Here is a 13583-nt window from a genome sequence, read left to right on the forward strand (position 1 = left end):
GGCGGCTGCAGGGGGGGGGGGAAGAGAACGGCCCTCCCGGCGGCTGCAGGGGGGGGGGGGGGAAGAGAACGGCCCTCCCGGCGGCTGCAGGGGGGGGGGGAAGAGAACGGCCCTCCCGGCGGCTGCAGGGGGGGGGGGAAGAGAACGGCCCTCCCGGCGGCTGCAGGGGGGGGGGGGGGGGAGGAGAGAACGGCCCTCCCGGCGGCTGCAGGGGGGGGGGGAAGAGAACGGCCCTCCCGGCGGCTGCAGGGGGGGGGGGGGAGGAGAGAACGGCCCTCCCGGCGGCTGCAGGGGGGGGGGGGGAGGAGAGAACGGCCCTCCCGGCGGCTGCAGGGGGGGGGGGAGAGAACGGCCCTCCCGGCGGCTGCTGCAGGCAGGGGACGGCCCTCCCAGCGGCGGGTAGAGGGACGGCCCTCCCGGCGGCGGGTAGAGGGACGGCCCTCCCGGCGGCGGGTAGAGGGACGGCCCTCCCGGCGGCGGGTAGAGGGACGGCCCTCCCGGCGGCTGCAGGGGGGGGGGGGGGAAGAGAACGGCCCTCCCGGCGGCTGCAGGGGGGGGGGGGGGGAGAGAACGGCCCTCCCGGCGGCTGCAGGGGGGGGGGAGAGAACGGCCCTCCCGGCGGCTGCAGGGGGGGGGAGAGAACGGCCCTCCCGGCGGCTGCAGGGGGGGGGAGAGAACGGCCCTCCCGGCGGCTGCAGGGGGGGGGGGAGAGAACGGCCCTCCCGGCGGCTGCAGGGGGGGGGGGGGAGAGAACGGCCCTCCCGGCGGTTGCAGGGGGGGGGGGGAGAGAACGGCCCTCCCGGCGGCTGCAGGGGGGGGGGGGGGGGAGAGAACGGCCCTCCCGGCGGCTGCAGGGGGGGGGGGGGGGAGAGAACGGCCCTCCCGGCGGCTGCAGGGGGGGGGGGGGTAGAGAACGGCCCTCCCGGCGGCGGGTAGAGGGACGGCCCTCCCGGCGGCGGGTAGAGGGACGGCCCTCCCGGCGGCGGGTAGAGGGACGGCCCTCCCGGCGGCGGGTAGAGGGACGGCCCTCGCGGCGGCGGGTAGAGGGACGGCCCTCGCGGCGGCGGGTAGAGGGACGGCCCTCGCGGCGGCGGGTAGAGGGACGGCCCTCGCGGCGGCGGGTAGAGGGACGGCCCTCGCGGCGGCGGGTAGAGGGACGGCCCTCGCGGCGGCGGGTAGAGGGACGGCCCTCGCGGCGGCGGGTAGAGGGACGGCCCTCGCGGCGGCGGGTAGAGGGACGGCCCTCGCGGCGGCGGGTAGAGGGACGGCCCTCGCGGCGGCGGGTAGAGGGACGGCCCTCGCGGCGGCGGGTAGAGGGACGGCCCTCGCGGCGGGTAGAGGGACGGCCCTCGCGGCGGGTAGAGGGACGGCCCTCGCGGCGGGTAGAGGGACGGCCCTCGCGGCGGGTAGAGGGACGGCCCTCGCGGCGGGTAGAGGGACGGCCCTCGCGGCGGGTAGAGGGACGGCCCTCGCGGCGGGTAGAGGGACGGCCCTCGCGGCGGGTAGAGGGACGGCCCTCGCGGCGGGTAGAGGGACGGCCCTCGCGGCGGGTAGAGGGACGGCCCTCGCGGCGGGTAGAGGGACGGCCCTCGCGGCGGGTAGAGGGACGGCCCTCGCGGCGGGTAGAGGGACGGCCCTCGCGGCGGGTAGAGGGACGGCCCTCGCGGCGGGTAGAGGGACGGCCCTCACAGAGGGTAGAGGGACAGCCCTCACAGAGGGTAGAGGGACAGCGCTCACAGAGGGTAGAGGGACAGCCCTCACAGAGGGTAGAGGGACAGCCCTCACAGAGGGTAGAGGGACAGCCCTCACAGAGGGTAGAGGGACAGCCCTCACAGAGGGTAGAGGGTCAGCCCCAGGTATTCAGAACCTCAAAAAAAATCTCTTTAACATAAAGAGGAGTGAGAGAGAAAGAGAAAAAAAATCTATATGTACCTATATGCACTTATGCCCTAAATATTAAGGGTACGATATTCTGGTATTTCAGAATTCTCGACTCGATATTCTGGACTACAGCTGCCAGAAAAAGACAACTGAAGCGAAGGACACATCTGTCCCACCTACAGAGAGTGAAGAAGCCAGGGTGATGAGGGTTCCTTAGAAACCACACCAGGGAGAAGACACATCAGACAAGAAACAGAAGAGATGCAAGCCCAGACAAGAAACAGAAGAGATGCAAGCCCTCAGACATGCAGGGATGAGAGTCTTAAGGACTCCCTACGACAACACTGCAGAGGAGCTTGATGGTGGTCTGTAAGCTCCCGTGCAGCAGCGAACGCTGCCCCCCCCCCCCGAAGGTGCCCCTTGGCATCCCTCATCCATATGGCATGGGCCGGGGGGGCTCCCGATCCTTCCCACTCGGAGGAAACACCACTGTAAGGAATCCATCATCTTCCAAACCTCAGCACAGACACTCGTGCCAGGAGAAGCTTGATTGGTCCTCCCCACAGAGACTCTCCGCGGGGTAACCCCGCACTCAGACCTCAATCTGCCCAGGAGAACCCAAAGCACCAAGAAGCCAGGGATCTGGTGAACTCTGCGCTATACAAAACCCATCACAATGGAAGGGTCCCCAGCAGAGGCGGATGTCAAAGTTACTACCACATTGCGTGTGGCCTTGAGCAGGCAGGATCCTCTGTGGTCGACAAACTCATGGTACGCACTGAGACTTGTGGGCAAACCTGCACGAGGATGAGGACACGTGATGGCAGAAATGTCCCCGCAGCCAGAGCAATCACCTTCTCTGACCATGCACCACTGAACTGGGTTACTCTGGAGTGAGTCAACTTTATCCATCAAGGGAAGGAACGTTCATAAACCAGATGCCACGTATGGTGCTAACAGCTGGCAGGCACCAGTGCAGGAGCAGTCCAGAAAAAGACCAAGAATGACATGGGGTAGTCTGATTAAAGATGGAGACTAAAGGCCTTACTTAGAGTTCGTCAGACCGGATACTCCATCACAAACATGAAGGGACGTTCCACCGGGTCACAAGTGCATTAAAGCCTACAGTACAAACTCACCGCTCCAAGAGAGAGGACTCCATTATTTTTAGATAGCACACGCTATTGTAGACCTGCCATTTCGTACCACTGTATACGACAGGCGATAATATTATCCAGCTCAATGGTTCTTATTTATCGACTTTGGAAGAATGAAAGGCTGAGTCAGCCCTACATACCTCAGAAGCGCATGGTTTACCTACTGATTTATCTCACCTGCAGCAGGGGCCTTTTCAGCAGGCAGAATAAACACGTCCGGAAGTGGTCTCTTTTCACCGCCACTTCCTGTGACGCAGTCCCACGCACCTTGATGCAGGCACCTGGCTTGGTGATGGCCCAGGCCTTCCTACTCCCAGGGCTCATTCAGATGCCACTGTCTGTATTTTACGAGTGCTGCTATCATTTGTGCAGCTGTGTTTACAGTGGATTCAGGTGCTTTGAAGTGGCTGTCAACTGGCTTGTTGGCGCTCTATTACATTCTTGAAATATAATGCTGCACTGAGCAGACATGCCACCACTCCAAGGCCACAGGGACTAGAAAGGGGCCGCTGAAGCCTGCCCACTGAGGAGCGGTGGGCCCAAGAGCCCAGTCCCAGACTTCACCCACCTCCTGCCCCTTCTCTGCCCTGGCACCGCTCCCAGATAAGGGGAGATATCATCACTGCAATTAAAGTCTCTGTAAACACTGTCTTGGCCCAGACTCCTCAGTGAGTTGGAAGGATTTGGCGCAGTGACCCGTCCCCTCAGATCCCAGCCAGTGGAGAGCAGAGCTCTGACTGGAGTGGTGGAGTCTGTGTAGACCGACAGCCAGTCTCCGCCAGATAGACTCACTCACTGGGACTTAAGTGCCTGCACCCCATGCCGGCGGGACTGGGACAGACTCGCTCACTGAATGCGGAGTGTGTGAATATCTTATAGGCCTTGGGTACCAGAATAGACACTGTGGGGAGACTTGCTCACTGGGATCTCAGTGACTTAACGTCATAGACCGTGGACACCAGTAGGGGTGGGCAGAACTTGCGACGTTAGATAAAAACTGAGATATTCCGCGAGTGGCAAAATTCTGCATGTTGCGCAGATTTTTAGAGCCGGGAACTTGTTCCGCGCTGTCAAATCAGTGCGAACGGCACCACGTGGCATGCCAGAAGGCGCTGTTTCTTTCTGATGCTTAATTAGCGCCAGCTTTCTCATGGCGAATGGTAGCGACCTGCTGTCATCGTCTACATTGAGAAATCTCGCCGAGAGTCTTTCTAGTGCTCGATTTTCTCACTTGCGCTCACCAACTTAACATTGGCAAGCTGCGAATGAGAAAAAAAACTCCCCCACTCAGCGGTTTGCGGAGGTTTACTGAACTATGCGCTCCAAGTGGAGTGGAAAAACCTCCATGCACTCCGATGGCGGAGGGTTTATCACCCACCCCATGCCATCAGGACACACTGGGAGAGAACCACTCACTGAATTCAAGTGGGTAAACTTCATGAAGGCCTCCGTTATCAGGACATGCAGACTCGCTCACTGGTATCTCAGTGACTGAACTTCATATAGACTCTGGTTACCAGGACACACTGTGAAACAATCACTCAGGTGAACACCAGTGTGAAAACTTCAAAAAGATCTTGGTTACCAAGACAGGCAGACTCGCTCACTGGGATCTCAGTGACTGAACTTCATATAGACTCTTGTTACCAGGACACAATGGGGAACAATCACTCAGGTGAACACCAATGTGTAAACTTCATACGGATCTTGGTTCCCAAGACAGGCAGACTCGCTCACTGGGATCTCAGTGACTGCCCTGGTAGCCAGGGCCTGCATGAAGTTCAGAAACAGAGGACACACTCCCTTACTGGGACCTAGCTGACTGAACTTCACACAAACCCTGGTTACCAGGATAGGACCTCTGCACGTTAACAAAGGATCTTAAACCTATGATCTCCAATCGTTCTATACTTTCAAGATGGCTGCCACATTGTGCCATACAAGCCTGTGTCACACAATGTGGTGGCCATTTTGAAATTATAAGACACAGTCTTTCAAGATGACCGGCCACTGCAATTGGCTTTGCCAATCCAGGAACATTTTAAAAGCATAAGAACTGGCAAAGTCAATAAGAGCGGCCAGGATGGCCTGTAAGAGGGGTGACGAGACAGCAGCGGTGAGGGAGGGAGATGAAACAAGGGCAGAGGAGGGGCGAGTGAGGTGGAGGTGGGCAGAGAGTGATAATGACGCCAAGCTGCAGTTGCATACATCCCAACCGACCCCATCAGGCCGGAGACTAGAAGTCGGCCGTCCCTGACCTGAGAGTGCCTCTGCTTCTAAAGAAGTCTATGGGGGAGGTCCCTGGCCTGAGAGAGTCTCTGCTTCTAAAAAAGTCTATGGGGGAGGTCCCTGGCCTGAGAGGGTCTTTGCTTCTAAAGAAGTCTATGGGGAGGTCCCTGGCCTGAGAGTGCCTCTGCTTCTAAAGAAGTCTATGGGGGAGGTCCCTGGCCTGAGAGAGTCTCTGCTTCTAAAAAAGTCTATGGGGGAGGTCCCTGGCCTGAGAGGGTCTCTGCTTCTAAAGAAGTCTATGGGGTTGGTCCCTGGCCTGAGAGTGTCTCTGCTTCTAAAGAAGTGTATGGGGGAGGTCCCTGGCCTGAGAGTGTCTGCTTCTAAAGAAGTCTATGGGGGAGGTCCCTGGCCTGAGAGTGTCTCTGCTTCTAAAGAAGTCTATGGGGGAGGTCCCTGGCCTGAGAGGGTCTCTGCTTCTAAAGAAGTCTATGGGGGAGGTCCCTGGCCTGAGAGAGTCTCTGCTTCTAAAAAAGTCTATGGGGGAGGTCCCTGGCCTGAGAGGGTCTCTGCTTCTAAAGAAGTCTATGGGGGAGGTCCCTGGCCTGAGAGTGTCTGCTTCTAAAGAAGTCTATGGGGGAGGTCCCAGGCCTGAGATGGGGGAGGTGCATTCTCCCAATTATGTCTTTTGACTCTCCCACTCGCCTCTTCTAAAATGCTGGCATGTATGCAGGAGTGCAGAGTATCGAAAACTGCAGGGGTGTGGGAGGAAAGACGGGAGGGAGAGTTTAGGGCTGCACCGGGAAAAGTGTGAGCATGTCTCATGTGCAGAGAGGGAGGCAAGGAGCCGGAGACGCCCTCCCATCGAGGGCTAAATTGGAAGGAAAAATTATGAAACAAAATAACTCAATGGCCAGTCAAAGCAAGGATAAAGAAGAAATGTTCTAGGGGCAGGACAAGACAAGAATAGAGAGGAAGCCATCCAATCAAGAGGCGTGAACAGAGAGGGACAAGAAAGCCGCCCAATCACGTGCAAAGCCCACTGTAATGTGGCGTGGGGTCACAGCGCCTGACTCCGAGTCTGACCTGTATTCCAGCACCGAAACCCCACAGTTAGGACTCTTCTCCCTGGTAGGAGAAATGATCACATGGACCTGGAGATATTACACCCCCCCTCCCCCATTACAGGGATCTGGCTACCCCCCCCCTACACGCAGACCCTGCAGTGTATTACACTTTCCAGTGTCTCCTGGCCTAGAGGAGTTTGAGGACCAGTTAGATCTGGCACCAGAAACACTCAGAATTATCGGAGGCATAATCCACCCGGAGACCCCGCCCCCCCCCCTCCTTTACCTAGTACTGTATGCGCAGGTATCTGTAGCGCGAACACACGGGGGCGCCGCCCAGAGAATGGCAGGGGCAGTTCCTGGGGCATGCCAGTTTACTCCGGTTTTAACCACGTGGCGGCTCGCATAGGGCGTGCTGCAGGGCGGTGAGCGAGGTGGGGGAGGGTGCAGTAATCTTGGACATACAACGGAACGGAGGAACGTAATCATTGCTTTACACTGGCAGCCGGTGTGAAGCCTCCGGAGCTGCTGACGCAGGCGATCGTCTGGTGGCCTCCCAAGCCGACTGCCACTCACTTACCCCCCTGCCCTGTACGTCACTCCTAGACTACAAGGTCTGTATGTTGGTGGACACTGGATGTGCACGTGCCACCAGACACTCCGCACGGGGGGGGGGGGGGGGGGTCTGAGGTCTTCAGGGGATGTTTCCACAGTTTCGCTCGCCCACCATCCACAGGGGCAGGGAATGTGTTTCAACTCTAACAGTAAAGAGCGGTGGTTACCGGCGAGTGATTGAGACGTTACTCAAAGCGTGGGGACTCAGTTCACAAACCTGGCGTCCAGCGCTTCATTTGCAACAAAACCCATAAGGACCAGAGCTCTCGACGGGAGACCACTGCAGGGCACCACACTTCACCCCTGCCGTGCTGCCAACGAGAGTACGGTGCATCAGATGGTGTATTTATTCCTCAAAATGGCTGGGGGGTCGTTTGAGTCCCCGATGACACATAGGGTTGACCCTTAACGCCCCTAACCCCCATGCCGCGTCAGTAGGTTTACTAACACTGTCCCAGCTGCAGGGTGGGAATCACAGAAGGCCAACAGAAACCCCCCTATGCTGAGGGAATTGTACAATTGACCGCAGACCCCCCCCCCCCCCCATCATTATTTCACGAAAACGCAGCGCCACGAAGCACTAAACAGGATCCGACTAGTTGAAATGCGTGTCTCTCGCCCCAGCCTCCCCCGCTGTCTGCCTCCCGCACTCACCTCAAATATGTGAAGATCCGGAGGCAGCGTTAGCAAAGAGCCCTTGGGGGACACGAACCCCACCAGGCCGGTGACACCCCCTGGGCCCAGGAGCGGCGTGCAGCGCAGCGCCTGTTGAGGCTTGTGCAGTTGTCGAGGCGCCCAGCACATCCCACGGTGCTTAGAGGCTGAGCTTTTGTTAACTGCGTGGACTGGGGGCGGCAGAGGGGCGCAGCCTAGACGGGTGGGGTCTGAACACACAATGGTACACGCCCCCCCCCGGTTGTGTGTGGGACCCTCCCTCAACAAACCCCGCTCTTGATCATCAATAGAAACACTGCCTGGGGGTGGCTCACGTCTCAACTCATGGGTGTCAGACTTACACTTTTGAAGGAGTCTCCCTTCTGGCCAGACTCAATTAACAGCCCGCCTTCGAGTCTCTCGCCCGGAAAAAAATAGTTTGGCATGCAAACTATTTTAGTCTAAAACGATCAAATCCCAGCCTCAGGGCGCGGGGTCTCTAGTGACCCCCGATCCTCAGACTGGGGCCATGGTCCAGGGGGTGCCCCGGGCACTCTGCCCCCCCCCCCCCCCCCCCCCCCCCCGCACCACCTACTGCGGCTGCAGGTGGCCTCTGGTCTGGTGGGCCAGCCGGGCCCTGGAACCTCGGGTGTGCGCCCCCCTCCGAGCCACGGGGGGGGGGGGGGGGTCTATAGGCTCTGAAGTTCAATACAAGGATTCTTTGAAGCCCCCTCCTGTGTCCTGGCAGCCGGTGTGAAGCCCCCAGAGCTGCTGACGCAGGCGATCGTCTGGGAAGCTTTAGTACCAGTCTGGTGGCCTCCCAAGCCGACTGCCACTTACTTACCCCCCTGCCCTGCATGCCACTCCGAGACTACAAGGTGTGTATGTTGGTGGCCACTGGATGTGCGTGTGCCGGTGGGGGGGCGGGGGCAGGAGGCTTCCCCTTCGGATTGGCTCCCTGAGGTCTTCCAGTGAGTTCTTCAGTTTCGCTCGCCACCATCCACAGGGGCAAAGCTTGTGTTTCAATTCCAACAGTAAGAGTGGTGGTTACCGGTAAGTAATGGAGGCCGGACTCAAAACGTGAGGATTTGTAACATCTCACCTCCTCACAGACTCACAGAAAGGACTCAGTTTACAATCCTAACGTCCAGGGCTTCATTTGCAAAAAAAAACAAAAAAGTGCGAGGGCTCTCGTCGGGAGGCCGCTGCCGCTTGCACCACCCCTTGCCCCCGCCAGCACTGCCAATGATCGCCCCAACACAACTACGAACCATCGCACTCCTACGAGGGTGACAATTCAGACCATTTCAGGCCCCCAAGGCCACAAGAATGGCTGCAGGTCAGAGTCATCTTTAATATACATTGAATTATTAATTAAATGTTGTCATCTGTAAATTAGTCAGACAGCGCCACCTTGTGGCAAACTGTCACAAGCGCCACTGTTTACAATGAAGGGCCAGTGCCAAGCACCGGAAACCACTGGTTCAAATTAAGCACTGCTAACATCGATAGATCGAGTTTGCGGCACCTGTGCGAAGACGCCACGTGTGCTGAGCCAAGAGGGGGGATTCCTGGTGCAGACTGAACACCCCCTGGGAGGGGGGGCGGGGGGGGGGACGACACAGACTTTGACAGTGACCGAGACACCACTCCTGCAATCTCAAACAGCAGAGCCTTTTGAGGTTCCTCTCTGTAAGTCAGAATGAGACCTGCAGACCGCAACTAAACTGAGGGGGAGTGAAGTGGACATGGGAAGAGTGAAAGAGGCAGAAAGAGAAAGGCATTCACTGGGTTAAACGGTGCAAGGGAGTGAGAGCTTACAAGACAAAAAGACAGGTAGAAAGCGAGTGAGAGTGACAGGGCATGAGACAGACAGTAACGGATGGCGAGAGAGGCAGGCAGAGAGAGAAGGAAGCGGGGAGAGAGAGAGAGAGAGAGAGAGAGAGAGAGAGAGAGAGAGAGAGAGAGAGAGAGAGAAAGAGAGAGGGGGCCACCCAATAATGAGGCAGCCAGAGAATGAGAGGCGCAGCGGAATTAAACAGCATGAGAGCGAATGAGGCAGAGAGAGTGACGCCCTAGAATTAGACAGATAAAGAGACCATGAGAGGCTCAGCAGGATGAGACAGAGAGCGAATGAGACAGAGGCAGACAGAGACTGACACCCAGAAATGAGACAAAACATCAAGAGACCATGAGAGGGAGCAGATACTGGGGGGAGGGGGGCAGCAAAGGAGGGGGGGGGGCAGGAAAGGGGGGGGGGGGTCAGCAAAGGCACAAGAGGCGCGGTAGCGGCCACAAGATGTCTGCTATGTGACGCAGATACTTTTAGAACACCCACAAATACCACTCCGTGCACTAGTGACACACACACGTTCACACTCGCGTGCAAGAGACTACAGCTGAGCACTTACCGGCACAAGTCGGTCAGACAGCAGAGCGGAGGGAATCTTCCAGGAACCAAAACTCGGCACCGACCTGAAATCAAAAGAAGAGAAGAAAGATGGAACATGAACCCAGCAGGTCAGCCTGTGCGCACGCGGATCTAACACACTAACTCTCTACTACACAACACTGGTGCAAATCTGGGGCAGAGGCATTCTGCACTGTGTTTACTATTTGTATGCTTGAGTCAGGATTTGCACCAGGTCATATTGGATGAAGATGTTTGAATGGAGCAAACCATATTTGCAGTTTATTCTGTCGATTTCGTAAGGAGTGTAAAACACAGGGGTGTGGTACTTTTAAAAATGGCAAACATGAGGTTCTGAGCTCCATTAAACACAAGTGCCGCAGAAGGTCTGCTAAATCAGTCTACAACAAAGATTATTCACAGATAAAGAGCTTCGCAGGATGAAACATTCTTATTAAGTACTATTGCGAAGGAGGCGTCCCCTGTACTGTATAGAGCGTGTCCCCCCGCCCTTAGCGCACGACTGCAGGTATATCTGGTATCCTGACCCGACATCACCCTAATCTAAGCATGTGTACAGGAGCCTAGACCGCTTCCAATGGTGACCTGGAGAGGCACAGCAAGCGTTATGCACTATCACCCCGGCCTGGGTATGGTGCATAATGCAGCGACAGCAGCTTGCGGCATGTTAGGAAGAATGAATACAGTGACCCGACCTATGTATCCGAGCTCCTGAGAGGGAGGCTAATCACCCACTTGTCTAGCTTGCTGTGGTGTATGCCCAGACCCTTGCGCTGTCATCTGGTATGTGTTCAATGCGTGCACCCGTGCAGGCTGTGTAACATGTGGCGATCAGTTGCGTATACGAGTCAACCTGGGTAATGGAGGCCAGCGGGATCCATTCTGGATGCCCAAGCCTGGCATAGCACACAATGGGAGGTGAGGGCTTCATCCCTCATACAGTGGAAGCGTGCCGCCTGCCCCCCGTACCGTGAGAGAGGAGGTCCAGACCGTGAATGAGGATAGCAGAGCCAGGGCTACCTGTAGACATTCCAGGAGGCCTTTCATTAGCCAGGGGCTAACGAACCGTCTTCCTGTGTGCTGCCATTTGGTGCAACGGTAGCGGTGAAGGGCGAGTCGGCAGTCTCTGTTGAGTGAAGAGGTTTCTTGGTGAGGACGACTCTGATCTGCCCCGGATTAGCCCTTCAGGGAGTGGGTTTGAAGCTAGGCTCAGAACCCTCTCACCTCCTTCTGCCGCTGTTGAGTGCCCCAGGTCGGAGACCGTCCCAGGGCTGCCTGTCAGAAGCATCACTCTACACAACGGCTGTGGCTGAAGAGCAGCCGCAGAAGGACACTTGAAAGGAGAAGCACTCAGAACTGGTTCTACCATTTGAGACCGTGGGTCCACATCTCCCGCGCAGAAGTTGTTTCTAAAGTAGGACAACGAACCACCCCACTTCATTCCCATTCCAAGTCCTTCATGGCCTTGGAGAGAGTGCACCACAGAGGACACAAGGGGCCACTGTGCACCCAAGTCTGGTGTCTGCATCGTAGTCAGTCTCCCAGAGCGGAGAAGTCTGCAAGTCTGCACTTTCTGCTGGTGGAGCCGTGCACCGGAACCAAAACCCATAGAAGCCTGTCTGGCTGCTTATAGAGGGAGGAGCTCGCTTGAACCTGCAGGAGAAGAAACTGTCCAAGAGCGAGCTAAGAAGGATCCGTATATCCTATGGGTGCCCCGGTCTCGTTCCAGCTCCTGATGGAAACAGATAATGCATTGTCATCGGAGGTCCAACCAGGGCTCAACTGCATGATTGCCGTAGGCCAAGAGGGCTACAACTGCATGATTGCCGTAGGCCAAGAGGGCTACAACTTCTATGATTGCCGTAGGCCAAGAGGGCTACAACTGCATGATTGCCGTAGGCCAAGAGGGCTACAACTGCATGATTGCCGTAGGCCAAGAGGGCTACAACTGCATGATTGCCATAGGCCAAGAGGGCTACAACTGCATGATTGCCATAGGTCAAGAGGGCTACAACTGCATGATTGCCGTAGGCCAAGAGGACTACAACTGCATGATTGCCGTAGGCCAAGAGGACTACAACTGCATGATTGCCGTAGGCCAAGAGGGCTACAACTTCTATGATTGCCGTAGGCCAAGAGGGCTACACCTGCATGATTGCCGTAGGCCAAGAGGGCTACAACTGCATGATTGCCATAGGCCAAGAGGGCTACAACTGCATGATTGCCATAGGCCAAGAGGGCTACAACTGCATGATTGCCATAGGCCAAGAGGGCTACAACTGCATGATTGCCATAGGCCAAGAGGGCTACAACTGCATGATTGCCATAGGCCAAGAGGGCTACAACTGCATGATTGCCATAGGCCAAGAGGGCTACAACTGCATGATTGCCATAGGCCAAGAGGGCTACAACTGCATGATTGCCGTAGGCCAAGAGGGCTACAACTGCATGATTGCCGTAGGCCAAGAGGGCTACAACTGCATGATTGCCGTAGGCCAAGAGGGCTACAACTGCATGATTGCCGTAGGCCAAGAGGGCTACAACTTCTATGATTGCCGTAGGCCAAGAGGGCTACAACTGCATGATTGCCATAGGCCAAGAGGGCTACAACTGCATGATTGCCATAGGCCAAGAGGGCTACAACTGCATGATTGCCATAGGCCAAGAGGGCTACAACTGCATGATTGCCATAGGCCAAGAGGGCTACAACTGCATGATTGCCATAGGCCAAGAGGGCTACAACTGCATGATTGCCATAGGCCAAGAGGGCTACAACTGCATGATTGCCATAGGCCAAGAGGGCTACAACTGCATGATTGCCGTAGGCCAAGAGGGCTACAACTTCTATGATTGCCGTAGGCCAAGAGGGCTACAACTGCATGATTGCCGTAGGCCAAGAGGGCTACAACTGCATGATTGCCGTAGGCCAAGAGGGCTACAACTGCATGATTGCCGTAGGCCAAGAGGGCTACAACTGCATGATTGCCGTAGGACAAGAGGGCTACAACTGCATGATTGCCGTAGGCCAAGAGGGCTACAACTGCATGATTGCCGTAGGCCAAGAGGGCTACAACTTCTATGATTGCCGTAGGCCAAGAGGGCTACAACTGCATGATTGCCGTAGGCCAAGAGGGCTACAACTGCATGATTGCCGTAGGCCAAGAGGGCTACAACTGCATGATTGCCGTAGGACAAGAGGGCTACAACTGCATGATTGCCGTAGGCCAAGAGGGCTACAACTGCATGATTGCCGTAGGCCAAGAGGGCTACAACTTCTATGATTGCCGTAGGACAAGAGGGCTACAACTGCATGATCGCCGTAGGCCAAGAGGGCTACAACTGCATGATTGCCGTAGGCCAAGAGGGCTACAACTGCATGATTGCCGTAGGCCAAGAGGGCTACAACTGCATGATTGCCGTAGGCCAAGAGGGCTACAACTGCATGATTGCCGTAGGCCAAGAGGGCTACAACTGCATGATTGCCGTAGGCCAAGAGGGCTACAACTGCATGATTGCCGTAGGCCAAGAGGGCTACAACTTCTATGATTGCCG

At 56.9% G+C, this 13583-nt stretch overlaps 1 protein-coding gene across 3 annotated transcripts in view; it reads right to left on the minus strand.

Annotated features, from left to right (window-relative positions):
• The window catches only part of C12H17orf114 (chromosome 12 C17orf114 homolog), a 122148-nt gene that overhangs the window by 34717 nt on the left and 73848 nt on the right, over positions 1-13583 (minus strand). For 2 of the 3 annotated variants that reach the window (XM_085639520.1, XM_085639521.1), the window contains exon 3: positions 10012-10075. The gene's annotated coding sequence lies outside the window, so the exon portion shown is untranslated. Of the gene's footprint in view, positions 1-7600; positions 7739-10011; positions 10076-13583 lie in introns of those variants that run through there. The other variant, XM_085639522.1, reaches the window with a different exon arrangement.

Source organism: Triturus cristatus, chromosome 12 (assembly GCF_964204655.1).
Source record: "Triturus cristatus chromosome 12, aTriCri1.1, whole genome shotgun sequence".
In the NCBI taxonomy this organism is placed as follows: Eukaryota; Metazoa; Chordata; class Amphibia; order Caudata; family Salamandridae; genus Triturus; species Triturus cristatus.